Genomic DNA, 19,709 nt, shown 5'->3' with positions numbered 1-19,709 from the left:
TATTACATAGCAATCCTTGGCATACCAAGGCGAATTTACAAGAACTTAAATAAATGAAATTACAACCCAAAAATTATTACAAACTTAATAATACATGCCCAAAATAAATTAAAATAAATTAATTAATTTACAATCCCAAAGAAACATAAAAGAAATAAATCCAATCACATTGGTCTTTTATAGTCCATGATCATCCATCATGCATATCACTATTTAACAATTAAATAAAACATACATACTTAAATTAAATTGAATATCTCATATTCAACTTAAAAATCCAGATTTGAATATGATTCAAATAAATTTAAAAATTCAGATTTGAATCTCATCCAAATAAATTTAAAAATTCAGATTTGAATCACATTCAAACAACTTCAAAAATTCAGATTTGAATCACATTCAAACATTTTTAAAAAAATCAGATTTGAATCACATTCAAACATTTTTTTTAAAAATCAGATCTGAATTTTATTCAATCAATTTTAAAAAATCAGATTTAAATATGATTCAAACAACTTTAAAAATTCAGATTTGAATCACATTCAAACAACTTTTAAAATTCAGATTTGAATCACATTCAAACAATTTTTAAAATTTTTTATTTGAATCATAATTTAATTATGTGATTAAAAATCCTAATTAAACATTTTAATTAGTCATATGTTGAACCTTTCATCATGCAACAATTGCAGAATTTAATAACAACCATGCGCACTATGATCTTCCAAAGCCATGCGCACCATGTTAGAGTTCATCAAGCATGCCGCCACACCTCTTGATCCAACCAGCAATGGATCAATCATCTCATGATCAAATCACACAATTAAATCATATAATAAACAATCTAAATGGCAAATATAGTGGCTTTGATACCAATTGAAGGAACGAAAGCGTGAAAAACACAAGTTTATACCATTGAATTCAAAAATTCTCACCTAGGGTCACATGCATCATGCAAGATTTATTTTTATCTATTTGATTTCAATGATAAACAACATATTAAAACTCTTTTAATATGTTTTTGGATCTGTATTTGCCATTTAAGATTTTAAAATTAATCAGATTAATTTTAGAACCCTAGATTAAATCAAGAACGATTACACTAACCTGTTGATGCACTGCAGCGTGTCTGCGCCTTTGAGATTCGTCTTCAGGACACCAGATGTTGTCCCTCTAGCTTGTCCACACAAGAACACCTATGGCAGCCCTTGAACAGCTTCTAAAACCTTTTCTATTAATTAGAAATTCAAGTTCTGCCTTTTAAGAGATTAGATATGTAAACAGGACACTAGAAACAATTTCTAGTGTTCTTAATTCAAGAGATTGATGGCTAATCTCTTTGAATTGATGAGAGATGAAGAAGAATAGAGGGAGGGCTGCAAAATGGCGTGACAAAGGAGTGTGGCTGCTGGTTGTGTTTTATTTTCTCATAACAACACTTAAATAGCTAGGTTAACACATTAAACCCTTGCCACATGTCACCCTTTGATTAGCTCTAGGTTTAAGTGACCCAATCACATTGTGCCAAGTGTTAAACCTATATTTAATCTTGATTTTAATCATCTTACATGATTAAAAAATATTTGGCAATGGTGCCACGTGTCACCATCTCATGGTGCCACGTGTCATACTGCAAAATGACCAAAATGCCCCTGTGTCTTAATTTTGAGTTCTCAACCCAAAATAATTATTTTTTTCTTCTTCTAATTAATTTATATCAAATATAAATTAATTAATTAATCTCTATTAATTAATTTCTCATTAATTAAATTCATATTTAAACACTTTAAATATAAATTTAACTTATATTATACATCCAATAATCTAGATTTGGTTTCAAGTCATGCTAGGGACTTTGCAAACTAATTGCAAACCAAACCTATTTAATTAATCAATTAAATTCTTTAATTAATTAATTAAATCATATTTAATTAATTAAATCATATTTAATTAATTAAATCATATTTAATTAATTAAATCATATTTAATTAATTAAATCATATTTAATTAGGTGATAACTTGTGTATGTGTGTGACTTACTAGGCTCATCACTAATTGGCAATGAGACATGATATCAACTCTTAATATCATCAGAACTCTTTCTTACCATAAATGATTTCTCTAAATCATTTTATGAACCTCATGGACCATGGTTAACACCTAGCATAGCATGCCATGGCCACCCAATTAGTAATAAGGTTTACCTTAAATGAACCTATAATCATATGTTACCATGCACTAGAATCTCTCTGTTACAAAATCCCAACTCAAGCTGGAGTCATGGTTTATATCAAACTCCATTTGCTATGAATATTATGTTCTCTTTTAATTCCAATTCTTGATTAAAAAGATTTTCTCATCAGAAACTCTTTTCTGAATAAATCTATCTGTCCTGGCCAGGAACTTGAAACATCAAGAACAATTAAATGAACATAGGATTTTATCTCTATTTACTTAGAGGAATAGATTCCATCTTGATCAACACCTACCTCCATATATAACTAGTAGGAGCCAACACATGCCCATATACCCATACATAGTACAAGTATGAAAGCAGTATCAAACTCAAACTACCTATATACAAGATAACTGTGCTATCTCAGGTCTAAAGATTATATGCACTGATATGATTTATGACAAAACATTGACAAGAGTAAACTCCATGTACTTGTCATAAGCGTCACTAGTTCGGCCTACTTATCATTTATAAGTGCCTATCATGTTTGTTATATGGCATGAGACTCACCATTCCATCTTATTTATATCTCATATAAATAACTTGGGAACAAACATGAATACAATCTTTCTGGATAATTCATGTCCTTATTATGAAGTATCCTCGATTGTGAACCTATTTATGATACTTCGTGCTAGAAATATTGTCACTCATATTCTTAACAACTTAAGAATAATATTTCTAACAAAATATCAATGGACCTTTTCTATTACACATAAATATATTATGTAAACGGAAAAGTGGAAATGCCTTTTATTAATAAAAATATGTGCAAGATACATACTAAATGATATGCTCTAGGGCATACTACTAACAGTATTCACCTCCGTGATATGATCGAAGATGTAGCAGCCCGTTCCATCTCCAATTAGTATTGTCCGCTTTGACCCGTGGGCCTCACGGATTTGTCCCTTAGGAGGTTTCATTCCCAAAAGCGCACTAACCAGGTGAGGAAGGCTCCCACATATATGGCCCAAATCTTTCCTTCCCATTTCCGATGTGGGACACGAAGTCCACTCTAGTGCATAGCTGGTTGAACGAGCAGGTCCCAACCCCATCCCTGGATCGTGACAAGCCCACCAGCTTTCGCTTGGTGCATCCTTGCATGACACACCGTACTAGAGGGAGTCCAACTCTGATACCAAATTGTAGTAGCCCGATCTATCTCTAGTTAGCATTGTCCGCTTTAACCCATGGGCCTCATGGATTTGTCCCTTGGGAAATTTTATTCCCAAAAGCGTGCTAACCAGGTGAGGAAGGCTCCCACTTATATGGCCCAAATCTTTCCTTCCCATTTTCAATGTGGGACACGAAGTCCACTCCAGTGCATAGTTGGTTGAACGAGCATGTCCCAACCCCATCCCTGGGTCATGACAAAAGAGTTTTAATACTTTTTCCTATTTTATTTTTTACTTCAGATTTAAATTCTTTGAACTTTTCAAAAGATTCATATTTGTATTTTATCAAATACAAATACCCAAACCTTGATTTGCAAACATCATTTGTGAACTGAATGTCACACCCTACTCCCCCGTAAGATGTAACATGATCCTGTAGTATACCTAATGAATTACTGTACTTCGCCTACCGATAACCCATTAGATATACTACAAGGGATTTTAAAACAATTTTCGTGAAATTTAAATCATCGATTAAAATCTGGTGTTATATATTTTTTTTCAAAATTTCGGCAAAGTGCCGGCTGTGTTTTGAGAAAACAGTTCTTCAAACCTGAAAAGGAAAACACTATAATATATTTTCTCAAATACAACTCCAATAATTTCATTTCAACTCACAATTCAAATCTCAATAATCAAATCAATTCATTTTCAAACCAATCTCATCATAAAGAACATTTCATTGATTACAAGACTCAACATTTATATTATAATAATTTACATTTAATTACATACCAAAATATTTTACAAGAGTTTTTATACAACTTCTTAAATAATTTACATACATATTATTACATGCATACATCAAAACCTATGTACATATCCATACCTGGAGCTAATCTGAATGTCTCTTCAAAGAAGCTTACTCAATTGCTCTATGCTCTTTTCACTTGCGACAACATACAAAGCTATCGCTGAGTGGTGAACTCAGTGGTGCACAACTATAATTTAAAACATAGTACAATATACCTTAATAAAAATTACAACAAATAATTTAGAAATCTAGATACTCATCAAATTCCAAAACTCAAAATATTCATTGCCAATAATATAAATCATTTGTATAAAATGACTTTGATCACGAAATTCAATTTATCAAATCATAACTAACCATTTAAGGTAATTCCAACAAAATCAATTATACATAAATCATAATTGAAATCATAATTCTTTACTATTCAAAAACTATTCTTTATCTCAAAAGCCATTCTTTATCTCAAAAGCCATTCTTTATCTTAAAAGCCATTCTTTATCTCAAAAGCCATTCTTTATCTCAAAAACCATTCTTTATCTCAAAAACTATTCTTTATCTCACTAACTATGCAAGACTAATCCGAAAGGGCCATCTTCGAGGTGATTCTAACTCCCTATGGTTGGCGAAGTCGAATCAGATTCTAACTCACTATAGTCGAGGAGATCATTGTGCACAGTACACATCACAATAATGAATCTTCCGAAAAGGCCATAACAGAAAACTTAGATCTAACCTCTAACAAGAGGAGAATCTAAGCCTGTGCACGTACCATGGTAATCAAAACACAACTAACTCCATTGTCTTCTCAACAAATGAGAGAGACGGGTAATAACCTAGTCAAGCATCTATAGTGAGATATAAAACAATATCACAATCCTTTTAGTGAGCATAAATCACAATACAATTCAATTTAAAGTCAATTCCAATATCCAATAATTTTTATGCTCATCACAATTCAAATCATAAATTTGCATTTTTCCATGCAAATTGCCCATCACAATTCAAAACATGTTTTATCACAATTTTCCAAAACATAATTTATTCAATCCACAACAATGCTTAATACTTGTGGAAATACCATTTCACAAAGCTAAATTTAGACATACTATAACAATTTCAATAATCATTGAATTAAATCTAATGCTTGTTAAACATAATACATAAGAAAAATATGTCATTTAATCATATGAAATATTCAAAACAAAATTAGTTAAAAACTAGTTGTGCACAAACCTGATTTGAGTCGTTCCTAGGCCTTTACTCAATGTTCCTTATGCTTCCCAATATCCTTTTCAACTGAAATACACAATTTAAAGCATTTCAGTACTCAATGAATTTATTTCCAGCCATAAAATCCAATATCTAATTTTTCTTGGTAATATTCCCTTCAATTCATTTCATTAGTCACCTTATAATGTTGACCCTTGATGCACTCTAAGTGAGTCAATTCTAATGTTACCAATATGTCACATTTTATAGCCCTTTAGTGTTGGTATATGTTACTAAATTCATTTTCAAGAGTATTGCATTTTATTGCAATTTATTAGATTTCGGTACACTATTTTGAGCTAGCTGGATGACCTAGTTCCCTTGGTTTTCGGATTCTGGTCCAAACTACAAACTTGTAGGTCTATATCTTATTGCACGCAGGGCTAAATTTCAAGTCATTCTGAGTTGTGTAGACTAAGATATGGTCAATTTACCAATGCTGGACAGAATGCACTAAAATGGTAGGCTTAGGTCATTTTTAGGACACTTTTGGTTCGGCTAGTTTTGGTACCTGAACTTGTGCAAGCTATTGGACTTGGTTCTGGCCATTTCTGGGCTTTGGTGTCTTCATAAGAATTGTAGATCTATGTCTAAACTATTCATGGTAAAAATTTCAGGTCATTTGGACTTGTTTTGAGTAAGTTAGGGTCAATACACTAACTGCTGCCCAAATGGTAAATTTTCATGCTTTCAAGTCACTAATCCGGATTTGGTCATTTTTCAAGTCACCTTCTAAGCAGAATTTAGGTAAGCTTCCTTCATGAAAGTTGGCAAATTTTGTGCCTCGTTTCACCTCCAATTGGTCTCATACCAATTGGAGTCATACACTTAAGGTTCTAAGCTAAAACATACACTGCCCTACTACACATTCTTCATCACTTACCAATTACACATTCTATACTTACCAAGCTAACTCTTTCATGCCAATTCTGGTTTGTACCATACCATTAACACACTTAACAACACATTTTAGTCATTTTGGATAGCTTGTAACCATTCTCAATATACACACTATAACACATAATTTTTCTAAAGTCCATTTACACAATTTAACCACATGAACATACCCCATTTACATATCCAATTCCAAACTATTATACACATATACATGCTGCCACCATAAACAACATAATTCAATAAACCAAACCATAAAACAACACATTTCAACTACATTTTAAAAGTTGCTGAATTACACATCTCCTTCAAATTGCTTCCAAGCTTCCAAAACCAAGTGCACTATCACACATACACTTAGTATACATTATCGAAATTATTTCTATACACATAAACACTTATACCAACATCTTAAACTACCATTAACAAGTAAAAACAAGTTACAAATAGTGAGTTTCCATAGTTGCCGAAATGGTCCATCCCCAATAATTCATCAAACCTCAAACTTCTTCCATAATTCAAACAATCACAACCTTAGTTACACTTTTAATGAAACAAAGATTGAAAATAACCACTTACTTCCTTTGGACTTCTTTAAAACTCCACCAAAACTTATCTTTCTTGCTCCAAGTATGCTACCCAAGGTGTATGGACCAACTTTAGTGAAGGATAATGGAAGAAAATTGGCTTGGATCATGGTGAGAGAGAGCTTGGCCATGGACGGCTATGGATGAATTTGAGAGAAGAAAAGGATTCGGCCACTTGAAGATTTGAGAGGAAGAAGGAAATGAAATGATGATACACCTGTCCCTTAGTGTTTTTAATCTGTCCATAGTTCTCCACTAACTCCTACTTATCATTAAAAAAATGCAAATCTTCCCCAAATTACGGTTATGCCCTAATTTTTCACTATTTGCATTATATGTAAATTTTCTTATTTTCATGATATTTTCAAAATTAAACACTAATTATTTTTAATGGAAATTTAGGTCAAAAGTTGACTTTAGATGTCAAATGACCAAAATCCCCCTCTTTAGGTTGTATTCCCGATTTTTCGGTAACACCGATTTTTGTCGATTTCTCGATTTCTCGTTTTTCTTTGTACTAATTAATTAATTTTTCTTTGATATTTCTAATGACATTTATACTTCAATAAGTCTTTAATTATGTCTCAAAATTAAATTTCGAGAGTTCCCTGCAGTCCTAGGGTCGGCTATTGCCTGTGCTGTAACTTCCCCATGCGGTCACCCATCGCTGCGATGCTGGCTTATTTAACTTAGTTTCATTTCATTGCTATTATTTTTCCTTTGTTTTTCTTGTATTTTCTTTTCTTTTATTTCATTATTTTATGTCTCCTCACTAACAATTAAATATAGTTTTAGGCATCCGAGCTGTCCGGACCGACACTGGTCACCGAAACAGTAGAACGCACTACCGAACATAGGGGTGTCACACTGAAATTCATAACCATTTCTAGTCAAACTAGATACAGAAATGATGTTTTTAAATGCATTAGGTACATATAAAACATGATCCAAATACAAAACATGTCCATACATGTACAAAGATTTAGATCCTATGGCTAAAGCTTCAACAGTTAAGCCATTGCTAATTCGGAGTCTAACATCTCGTGCTTGTAAGCTATTATCGCTTGCTAGTTCTTATATATTAAAAGAAATGTGTGAACTGGCATCAGTATCTAAAACCCAAGCTGTAAATGAACTATGAGCATCATCAGAATCTAAATAACAAGATATAGACATACCTTTTGAAGGTTTATCTTCCTTATCCTTTAGAGATGCAAGATACTCTGGGCAATTCTTTTTCCAGTGCCCATCCTTCTGGCAGTGGAAACACTTTCCTTTGCCATTGTCAGCTTTAGTCTTGCCTTTCTGTTTGGCTATTTTCTTGGAAGGTCCAGGAACTTGAGGTTTCTTTTTCTTATTGCCCTTCTTCTTCTTAGACTTTCCATTAGAAGAAGAAGATGCAACCAAAGCTACCTCTTTTCCTTTATTGCCTGGCATATTCTTTTGAGCAATAACCAGCATGTTAAACTAGCCAGCCATAGTGTATTCTTGCTTAGTCATATGGAAATTTGTCACAAAATTTCCAAATGAATCTAGTAGGGACTGAAGGATCAAATTCATTTGTAGTTGAAAATCCATTTGAAAATCAAGATGTTCCAGCTGCTCAATGAGCCAGATCATCTTGTGGACATGATCTCCTACATTCTGTCCCTCTAACATCCTCATTTGAAATAATTTTCTAGATATCTCATACCTAGCATTCCTACTGTGTTCACCATACAACTTTTGCAGGTGAAGAAGGATCTCATTTGCACTTTGCATGTTTTCATGCTGCTTCTGTAACTCATTAGTCATAGAAGCAAGCATATAACATCTAGCTCTCATATCATGCTCCTTCCACTTGTCCAAAGTCTCTAATTCCTTTGGAGTGGCCATTGGAGTTAAGGGATTAGGAATTTTTTGTTAGTAGTATGCCCTAGAGCATATAATTTAGTATGTATCTTGTACATATTTTATTAATACAAGGCAATTTCACTTTTCCATTTACATAATGTATTTATGTGTAATAGAAAAAGTCTATTGATATTTTGTTAGAAATTCTATTCTTAAGTTGTTAAGAATATGAGTGACAGTATTTCTAGCACAAAGTATCATAAATTAGTTCATAATCGAGGATACTTCACACAGGACATGACTTATCTAGAAAGATTGTAATCATGTTTGTTCCCAAGGTATTTATATGAGATATAAATAAGATGGAATGGTGAGTCGCATGCCATATAACAAACATGATAAGCACTTACACATGATAAGTAGGCTGCACTTGTGATGCATATGACAAGCACATAGAGTTTACTCTTGTCAATGCATTGTCATATATCATATTAGTGCATATAATCTTTAGACTTGAGATAACACAATTATCTTGTATATAGGTGGTTTGAGTTTGATACTGTTTTCATGCTTGTACTGTGTATGGGTATATGGGTGTGTGTTGGCTCCTACTAGTTATATATGGAGATAGGTGTTGATCAAGAAGGAATCTGTTACCCTAAGTAAATAGGGATAAAATCCTATGTTCATTTAATTGTTCTTGATGTTTCAAGTTCCTGGCCAGGACAGACAGATTTAGTCAGAAAAGAATTTCTGATAAGAAAATCTAATTAATCAAGAACTGGAATTAAAAGAGAACATAATATTCATAGCAAATGGGATTTGATAGAAACCATGACTCCAGCTCGAATTGGGATTTTGTAACAGAGAGATTCTAGTGCATGGTAACATATGATTATAGGTTCATTTAAAGTTATTCCTTGTTACTGATTGGGTGGTCATGGCATGCTATGCTAGGTATCAACCATGGTCTATGAGATGCCTAAAGTGATTTAGAGAAATCATTTATGGTATGAATGTAACACCCCTATGTTCGGTAGTGCGTTCTACTGTTCCAGTGACCAGTGTCTGTCCAGACAGCTAGGATGCCTAGAACTACATTTAAATGTTAGTGAGGAGACATAAAATAATGAAATACGAGAAAGGAAAATACAAGAAAAAATAAAGGAAAAATAATAGCAATGAAATGTAACCAAGTTAAACGAGCCGAAAACCGTAGCGATGGGTGACCGCACCGAGAAGTTGCGGCGTGGTCCGTTAACTAGCCCTGGACCACGGGGAACCTTGAAAAATATTTTTAAGACTTAAATAAACATCTATTGAAGTATAAATGTGATTAGAAATAACAAAAAAAAATTAATTAATTAGTACAAAGAAAAACGAGAAATCGAGAAACCGATAAAAAATGGTGTTACCGAGAAATCGGGAATGCAACCCGAATAGGGGCATTGTGGTCATTTGACACCCCGAGATGCTTTTTGACCTAAATGTCCATTAAAAATAAATAATATTAAACTTTGAAAATGTCATAAAAATTAAAATTGTGGTATATTATAGGAATAGCAAAAGAATTGAGGTAAAATGTGTAAATTGAGAAACTTTGAATATTGAAACATTAAAATTCACCTAAGTGCTCCACTAACTCAATCCTTGGGACACCTATATAAGCTAAAGTGAGCAGATTTCATAACATCTTCAACATTTCCTCACCTTGCTGAAACCATTTCCACCATTAAACCTCCATTGCCATACCTCAACCAAGCTCTATGCACATCACCTTAAGCCACAATTTCTTTTAAGCTTCTTCATTAAAGTTGGACCACACACCTTGGGCAGCAATAAGGGAGCAAGAAAGATAAGTTTTGGTGGAGTTTTGAAGAAGTCCAAAGGAGGTAAGTGGTTATTTTCAATTCTTGTTTCATTAAAAGTGTAACTAAGGTTATGGGTAGTTGAATTATGGAAGAAGTTTGAGGTTTGATGAATTATTGGTGATGGAGCATTTTCGCAGCCATGGAAATTCATCATATACAGCTTGTCTTTGCATGTAAATGGGTGTTTGAGATGTTAAATTAAGTGTTTAAATGTATTGGAGTTGGTTTTTATGTATAAAGTTTGATTTGTGCGCTTGAAAAGTGAAAATGGAAATTGATGTGTATGTGTAATTTTTGGGCAGCCTCAAAATGTAAATTGGTAATGTTCAAATTCATGAAATATTGTTAAAATATTGTGTAAGAATTTGGCAGCATATATGTGTGTGGAATAGTAGTGATAGGTATGTAATTTGATGATGGAAGTTTGTGTGATAATTAGAAGTATTTATGTGTATACATTATTGGGATTGAACTTTGTGAATGGTGACTGCATTTGGTGTATTTGAAGTGGTTATATTCTGCCCAAGTTGACCTATAATGTAGAGAATTGAATGGTTTTGATTAGTGCCAAATGCATAATGGTATGAAGAAGTGAGGAGATAGCTGGTGAATGTGTGTTGGTTTGGTGTTCAAAAACCATGTAGAGGGCAGTATGCAAATGGGCCTATAACCCTAAGTGTGTGACTCCAATTGGTATAAGGCCAATTGGAGGTGAAATTAGGAACAAAATTTTCCAACTTTCATGAAGAAAGCCTACCTAAATTCTGTCCATAAAGTAACCTTAAAAATGTCCAAATCCGTATTGGTGACTGGAAAGCTTGGAAATTGACCATTTGGGCAGCAGTTAGGTTTTTTGCCATAGCTCACTCAAAACAGGTCCAAATGACCTGAAATTTTTACCATGAATATTTTAGACATATATCTACAATTCTTATGGAGACACCAAAGCCCAGAAATGGCCAGAACCAAGCCAAATAGCTTGCACAAGTTCGGGTACCAAAACTGGCCGAAATGAAAATGATCTAAAAAATGACCTAAGCCTACCATTTTAGTGCATTCTGTCCAGCATTGGTAAATTGACCATATCTTGGTCTACACAGCTCAGAATGACCTAAAATTTTGCCCCGCGTTCAATAAGACATAGACCTACAAGTTTGTAGTTTGGACCAAAACCCGAACACTGAGGGAACTAGCTTGTCCGGCTAGGTCAAAATAGTACACCAAAATCCAGTAAATTACAATAAAATGCAATACACTTAAAAATGAAATTAGTAACATATACCAATACTAAAGGGCTCTAAAATGTGACATATTAGGAACATTAAAATTAATTCACCTATAGTGCATCAAGGGTCAACATTATAAATTGACTAATAAAATGTATTGAAGGGAATAGTACCAAAAAAATTTAGATATTGGATTTTATTGTTAGAAATAATTTAACTGAGTACTGAAACACTTTAAATTGTGTATTTCAGTTGATAAGGATATTGAGAAGCATAAGGATCATTGAGTCAAGGCCTAGGGGCCACTCAAATCAGGTTTGTGCACAACTAGTTTTTAATTGATTTTGTTCTAAATATTTCATATGATTAAATGAAGTTATTTTCCTTACGTATTATGTTTATCAAGTATTGGATTTAGTTCAATGATTATTGAAATTGTTATAGTATGTATGAATTTAGCTTTGTGAAATGGTATATCCACAAGTATTAAGCATTGTTGTGGATTGAATAAATTATGTTTTGGAAAATTGTGATAGAACATGTTTTGAATTGTGATGGGCAATTTGCATGGAAAAATGCAAATTTATGATTTGAATTGTGATGAGCATAAAAAATTATTGGTATTGGAATTGACTTTGAATCGAATTGTATTGTGATTTATGCTCACTAAAAGGATTGTGATATTGTTTTATATCTCACTATAGATGCTTGACTAGGTTATTATCCGTCTCTCTCATTTGTTGAGAAGACAATAGAGTTAGTTGTGTTTTGATTATCATGGTACGTGCGCAGGCTTAGATTCTCCTCTTATTAGAGGTTAGATCTAAGTTTTTATGTTATGGCCCTTTCGGAAGATTCATTATGGTGATGTGTACTGTGCACGATGATTCGACCTTCCCGACCATAGGGAGTTAGAATCTAATTCGACCTCCCCGACCATAGGGAGTTAGAATCACCCCGAAGATGGCCCTTTCGGATTAGTCTTGCATAGTCAGTGAGATAAAGAGTGGTTTTCGAGATAAAGAATGGTTTTTGAATAGTAAAGAATTGTGATTTCAATTTTGATTTATGTATAATTGATTTTATTGAAATTAATCTTTATTTCTAATAAATTGTTGGAATTACCTTAAATGGTTAGTTATGATTTGATAAATTGAATTTCGTGATCAAAGTCATTTTATACAAATGATTTATATTATTGGCAATGAATATTTTGAGTTTTGGAACTTGATGAGTATCCAGATTTCTAAATTATTTGCTGTAATTTTTGTTAAGGTATATTGTACTATGTTTTAAATTATAGTTGTGCACCACTGAGTTCACCACTCAGCGATAGATTTGTATGCTGTCACAGGTGAAAAGAGCATAGAGCAATTGAGTAAGCTTCTTTGAAGTCACATTCAGATCAGCTCCAGGTATACCCATGTGCACAGGTTTTGATGTATGCATGTAATAATATGTATATAAATTATTTGAGCAGTTGTATAAAAAATCTTGTAAAATATTTTGGTATGTAATTAAATGTAAATTATAGTAAATTTAAATTTGAGATTTCATTTACCTGAATAGTTTTGTAATATTAATTTTGAGTCTTGTAATCAATGAAATGTTTCTTTTATGATGAGATTGGTTTGAAAATGAATTGATTTGATTATTGAGATTTGAATTGTGAATTGAAATGAAGTTATTAGAGTTGTATTTGAGAAAATATATTGGGAGTGTGTTTCTTTGCAGGTTTTGAAGAACTGTTTTCTCAAAATACAGTCGGCACTCTGCCAAAATTTTGAAAATTTTTTATAACACCAGACTTTAATCGATGATTTAAATTTCACAAAAATTGATTTAAAATCCCTTGTAGTATATTTAATAGGTTACCGGTAGGCGAAGTACGGTAATTCATTAGGTGTACTACGGGATCATTTTACATCTTACGGAGGAGTAGGGTGTTACATGTTTTGTGGTGTCAGAGCAATGGTTTTAAAGTAAAATTTAAACTGTGAATTCGAAATCTTTTTGTCGGTAACTACAACTGCTCAAATGTTTGATACATATAGTACATTTACATCATAAATATGAACTAATGGAGAGAAATCTCCTTGCGTTGATTGTATAGAAAATAGAAAATCCTGTGAAAATATATGGAAGAGAAGAATGAGATAATAGAACAGTCTGTGATGGCAGAAGTACAAGTTGAGGCCCCAGCTCCACAAAGTGTCGAAGGCCCGACTGTACCAATTTTACCAGTACAAATTACTGCACAAATGGCCCAGCAAATGGCCACTTTCTTTCAACAAATGGCTGATACTCTGTCAGCTCAAGCTCAAGCATAAACCCAATTCCCATAAGGGCAGTGTGAAATGGAGAAGAGGGAGAAACCTATGGGTCAGAGCTCGAACAGTAATTTGGGGAAGAGAAAAGAATTTGAGAAACCCCGAGCTCAGGGATATGACAGAGGCGGATCATGAGGGTAGAAAACACCAAGATCTAGTCGTCGAACAACCAAAAGTTACTATTCTACCCTTTTTTGCCATGTTTGTGATAAGCTACATGGAGGTATTTGTCGTAAGGCCACTGGAGCCTGCTACAATTTTGGAAAGCTTAGACACTTTGTTAGAGATTGTACTAGAGCACCTTGATTTGCTCTCCGGAGTTCATAGACAGTCAGTCAGAGTCAAGATAGAAATAGAGTTGGTACTCCTCACCACCATAACATAATGAATCAACCCGTATATAATAGCGCACCAGTCAGAGCGTCCACTATGCGCCAAGGATAAAGAACATAAACTTCGGATGTAGCTGCTGGTAAGTTCTTAATTTTTGAAAGGAACAATTAGTTATTATTTGATCCCAGCACTACTTAGTTGTGTGCTAGTGTTAGAACTATATGTTCTGTTGCTATTCCTTTACATGGGAATAAATTTTGATGTATTAGTGACTAGTCCTTTAGGATAAAAACTATAATAACAAGTATGATTGACATTAATTTTGGAAGAATTGTTAGCTAAAAGTATTTTCTAACACACCATAAATTATAAAGCTAATTGGCGAGCCTACTTAATGTAAGGCAAGAGGACCTAAAAGTAAGTTACAGTAATAGAATTGCTCTAGATGAGGGCAAAGATGTTACTGTTAGTAATTGTCAAGGGATATTGTAATCAGAATAGGTTTAGGATATTAGTGGATTCAAGAAAGATAAGATGTTAGAAACCTAGTCCATGAGGTTATAATGTAGTGACTATGTAATGTTCTCGATGTTTATATTGTAAGCTGCAGATTACAGTATCGACACGGAATTATTGTGTAGAGCTACGTGGTTCCTCATGGTATAATAAAATAAGAATATTTGTAAGTAATCTATAAATTGATACAGTTACGCCCGAATAGAGTACTATTACGGGAAATAAATATGAAAATTTTAGTTAGAAACTTAAAACTTCAGAACTAGCCTGTCGAAAGACTACACTTGTAAGGTAGCTAGAGTCAGTAACTCGGTTACAACAATGTGAACTACCTATACCATAGTAATTGCTATAAGTTTAGAGATATCAGTATGACTTATCATCCTCAGATGGATGGATAGTCGAAACAAGTAATTCAGGTAAATTTTGAAACTCATTGAGTTTCTGTAAACAATGAAATGAAATGATAATAATAACTTGTAAAATGTAATAAGCCCTTGAGAATATACTGAGAACTTGTGTCATTGAATCTGAGGGGAGATGGGACAGATACCTCCCACTAACAGAATTTGTATACAATAATAAGTGTCAAGCTAGCATACAAACGGCACCCTATGAAACACTGTAAGGGAATGGATAACTATGGACTTTGTGATGAGACTTTCGAGGACACAGAATAGTCATGATACAGTATGGGTCATAGTTGATAGACTAACCAAGTCTGCTTACTTTTTGCCAGTCCGAATGGACTATTGTTTGGAGAGATTGGCCAGATTGTACATAAATGAGATTGTAAAACTGCATGGAGTGCCAGTATCAATTGTATCAAACAGAGATCCTAGGTTCACTTCTAGATTCTAGGGTAGTCTTCAGAGAGCCCTAGGAACTAGATTGAACTTCAGCACGGCATTTCACCCACAGATAAATGGCCAGTCTGATAGGGTAATTCAGATATTGGAGGATATGCTATGGGCTTGTGTGATTGAGTTTGAAGGTAGTTGGGATATACACTTGCCTTTGATTGAGTTTGCTTATAACAACAGCTACCAATCAAGCATTGGGATGCCTCCATATGAAGCTTTATATGGCAAAAAGTGCAGAACTCCCCTATGTTGGGATAAAGTAGGTGAAAGGAAGATGATTGGACTAGAAATTATTCAGCAGACAGAGGAAAAGATCAGATTGATCAGAGATCGACTCAGGGCTGCATCAAACCGTCAGAAGTCCTATGTTGATCTGAAGAGAAGAGATATTGAATATGCAGTGGGTGATAAGGTATTCCTTAAAGTTTCTCCTTGGAAGAGGATTATGAGACTTGGCAGAAAGGGGAAACTGAGTCCTCGTTTCATCGGACCATATGAGGTTCTGGAAAGAGTGGGTCCTTTGGCATATCGATTAGCATTACCCCCAGAGTTAGAAAGGATACATAGTGTCTTCCATGTGTCCATGTTAAGGAGATACAGATCTGACCCATCTCATGTTCTATCAGTTGAAGAGATTGAGGTAAATCCAGACCTTTCCTATTAGGAAGAACCCATAGAAATTCTGGCATATGAGGTGAAGCAGCTGAGGAATAAATAGATACACCTGGTTAAAGTGCTGTGGAACCATCATTCAGGCAAGGAAGCTACTTGGGAACGTGAAGAGGACATAAGGAGACAGCACCCACAGCTGTTCAGAGACTAATGCCAGATAAAATTTCGAGACAAAATTTATTTAAGGGGGGGAGAATTGTAACACCCCTATGTTTGGTAGTGTGTTCTACTATTCCAGTGACCAGTGTCTGTCCAGACAGCTAGGATGCCTAGAACTACATTTAAATGTTAGTGAGGAGACATAAAATAATGAAATACAAGAAAGGAAAATAAAAGAAAAAACAAAGGAATTGACCAACTTTCATGGAGGTGAAACTAGGCACAAAATATACCAACTTTCATGAAGAAAGCCTACCTAAATTCTGTCTAGAAAGTAAACTTAAAAATGACCAAATCCGGATTGGTGACTTGAAAGCTTGGAAATTGACCATTTGGGCAGCAGTTAGTGTTTCAGTCATCACTCACTCAAAACAGGTCCAAATGACCTGAAATTTTTACCATGAATATTTTAGACATAGATCTACAATTCTTATGAAGACACCAAAGCCTAGAAATGGCCAGAACAAAGCCAAATAGCTTGCATAAATTCGGGTACCAAAACTGGCCGAAATGAAAATGACCTAAAAAATGACCTAAGCCTACCATTTTAGTGCATTTTGTCCAGCATTGGTAAATTGACCATATCTTGGTCTACACAGCTCAGAATGACCTGAAATTTTGCCCCGAGTATAATAAGACATAAATCAACAAGTTTGTAGTTTGAACCGAAACCCGAAAACTAAGAAAACTAGGTCGTCTAGCTAGGTCAAAATAGTACACCGAAATCCAGTAAATTGCAATAAAATGCAATACACTTGAAAATGAAATTGGTAACATATACCAACACTAAAGGGCTCTAAAATGTGACATATTGGGAACATTAAAATTAATTCACCTAGAGTGCATCAAGGGTTAACATTATAAGTTGACTAATGAAATGAATTGAAGGAAATAATACCAAGAAAATTTAGATATTGGATTTTATTGTTAGAAACAATTTAACTAAGTACTGAAACACTTTAAATTGTGTGTTTCAGTTGATAAGGATATTGAGAAGCATAAGGAACATTGAGTCAAGGCCTAGGGGCGACTCAAATCAGGTTTGTGCACAACTAGTTTTTAATTGATTTTTTTCTGAATATTTCATATGATTAAATGAAGTTATTTTCCTTACGTATTATGTTTATCAAGTATTGAATTTAATTCAATGATTACTAAAATTGTTATAGTATGTATGAATTTAGCTTTGTGAAATGGTATTTCCACAAGTATTAAGCATTGTTGTGGATTGAATAAATTATGTTTTAGAAAATTGTGATAGAACATGTTTTGAATTGTGATGGACAATTTGCATGGAAAAATGCAAATTTATGATTTGAATTGTGATGATCATAAAAAATTATTGGATATTGGAATTGACTTTGAATCGAATTGTATTGTGATTTATGCTCACTAAAAGGATTGTGATATTGTTTTATATCTCACTATAGATGCTTGGCTAGGTTATTACCCGTCTCTCTCATTTGTTGAGAAGACAATGGAGTTAGTTGTGTTTTGATTATCATGGTACGTGCACAGGCTTAGATTCTCCTCTTATTAGAGGTTAGATCTAAGTTTTTATGTTATGGCCCTTTCGGAAGATTCATTATGGTGATGTGTACTGTGCACGATGATTCGACCTCCCCGACCATAGGGAGTTAGAATCTAATTTGACCTCCCCGACCATAGGGAGTTAGAATCACCCCGAAGATGGCCCTTTCAGAATAGTCTTGCATAGTTATTGAGATAAAAAAATGGTTTTTGAGATAAAGAATGGTTTTTGAATAGTGAAGAATTGTGATTTCAATTATGATTTATGTATAATTGATTTTATTGGAATTAATCTTTATTTCCAATAAATTATTGGAATTACCTTAAATGGTTATTTATGATTTGATAAATTGAATTTCGTGATCAAAGTCATTTTATACAAATGATTTATATTATTGGCAATGAATATTTTGAGTTTTGGAACTTGATGAATATCCAGATTTCTAAATTATTTGCTATAATTTTTGTTAAGGTATATTGTACTATGTATTAAATTATAGTTGTGCACTATTGAGTTCACCACTCAGCAATAGCTTTGTATGCTATCGCAGGTGAAAAGAGCATAGAGCAATTGAGTAAGCTTCTTTGAAGAGACATTCAGATCAGCTCCAGGTATATCCATGTACACAGGTTTTGATGTATGCATGTAATAATATGTATGTAAATTATTTGAGCAGCTGTATAAAAACTCTTGTAAAATATTTTAGTATGTAATTAAATGTAAATTATTGTAAATGTAAATTTGAGATTTCATTTACCTGAATAGTTTTGTAATATTAATTTTGAGTCTTGTAATCAATGAAATGTTTCTTTTATGATGAGATTGGTTTGAAAATGAATTAATTTGATTATTGAGATTTGAATTGTGAGTTGAAATGAAGTTATTGGAGTTGTATTTGAGAAAACATATTGGGAGTGTATTTCTTTGCAAGTTTTGAAGAACTGTTTTCTCAAAATACAGTCAGCACTCTGCCGAAATTTTGAAAATTTTTTATAACACCAGATTTTAATCGATGATTTAAATTTCATGAAAATTGATTTAAAATCCCTTGTAGTTTATTTAATGGGTTACCGGTAGGCAAAGTACAGTAATTCATTAGGTGTACTACGGGATCATATTACATCTTACTGAAGAGTAGGGTGTTACAAAGAAAGGGTTCTCATGATATTAAGAGTTAATATCATATCTCATTGCCAATTCGTGATAAGCCTAGTAAGTCACACACATACACAAGATAATCACCAAGTTAAATGTGATTTAATTGATTAGTTAAATAGGTTTGGTTTGCAATAAGATTACAAAGTCCCTAGCATGGCTTGAAACCAAATCTAGGTTATTGGATGTATAGCATAAGTTAAATTTATATTTAAAGTATTTAAATATGAATTTAATTATGAGAAATTAATTATTAGAGATTAATTAATTAATTTATATTTGATATGAATTAATTAGAAGAG

Source organism: Hevea brasiliensis, chromosome 11 (assembly GCF_030052815.1).
Source record: "Hevea brasiliensis isolate MT/VB/25A 57/8 chromosome 11, ASM3005281v1, whole genome shotgun sequence".
Taxonomy (NCBI): Eukaryota; Viridiplantae; Streptophyta; class Magnoliopsida; order Malpighiales; family Euphorbiaceae; genus Hevea; species Hevea brasiliensis.
Note: the sequence above shows the minus strand (reverse complement) of the source record.